The 823-nt window shown below is 33.8% G+C and overlaps 1 non-coding gene across 1 annotated transcript; it reads left to right on the top strand.

Annotated features, from left to right (window-relative positions):
• Nucleotides 1–479: 479 nt before the first annotated feature.
• TRNAL-CAA lies at nucleotides 480–563 on the top strand. Its single transcript has one exon. It is a non-coding gene; the product is annotated as a tRNA-Leu (tRNA).
• Nucleotides 564–823: the final 260 nt, after the last annotated feature.

The raw sequence follows: 823 nt of genomic DNA, 5'->3' as shown, positions 1-823 counted from the left end.
TTCTTTAAAGATTTTAAATTTTTCAAAAGTCTCATCTTTTGTTTTAAGCAAATAAACATATGTATATTTTGAAAAATCGTCAATGAAAGTCACAAAATATCTTTTACCCCCTCTAGTCAGATGATCTTTATTGTCACATAAATCAGTATGCACAAGTTCTAAAAGAGATGTCGTTTTAAAAACTGATTCAAAAGGTGACTTAGTGATTTTTGCTTATGCACAACATTCACAGTTATTAGTAGTATAAATGTGTGAAGATTTAGGAGTATAAGGTTTGACACAACATGTGTTGCAAACCATCTCATCCCCATACCCCCGGTGCAAACTCTTCTCACGCTGACCCATTTTTAAGCCGCAAAACTTCCAGAGATGTGCACACACGGGCATCGCTGACCAAACCAACCTCCATAGCAAGTAAGCCTTGAAACTTGCATGGATTTAAACTTATTATTTAATAATAATATGCGGACACAAAACCCGTCAGCATGGCCGAGTGGTCTAAGGTGCCAAACTCAAGTTCTGGTCTTCGTGAGAGGGCGTGGGTTCAAATCCCACTTCTGACAGATTTTTCCTTTTACTTTTTTTATTAGTCTTATTTTCTATTTCTTCTTTAAAGATTTTAATTTTTCAAAAGTCTCATCTTTTGTTTTAAGCAAATAAACATATGTATATATTAAAAAATCGTCAATGAAAGTCACAAAATATCTTTTACCCCCTCTAGTCAAATGATCTTTATTGTCACATAAATCAGTATGCACAAGTTCTTAAAGAGACGTCGTTTTAAAAACTGATTTAAAAGGTGACGTAGTGATTTTTGCTTGTG

This window comes from Nicotiana attenuata, unplaced genomic scaffold (assembly GCF_001879085.1).
Source record: "Nicotiana attenuata strain UT unplaced genomic scaffold, NIATTr2, whole genome shotgun sequence".
NCBI classification, from domain to species: domain Eukaryota; kingdom Viridiplantae; phylum Streptophyta; class Magnoliopsida; order Solanales; family Solanaceae; genus Nicotiana; species Nicotiana attenuata.
Note: the sequence above shows the minus strand (reverse complement) of the source record. Positions and strands in the feature narration are given on the sequence as shown.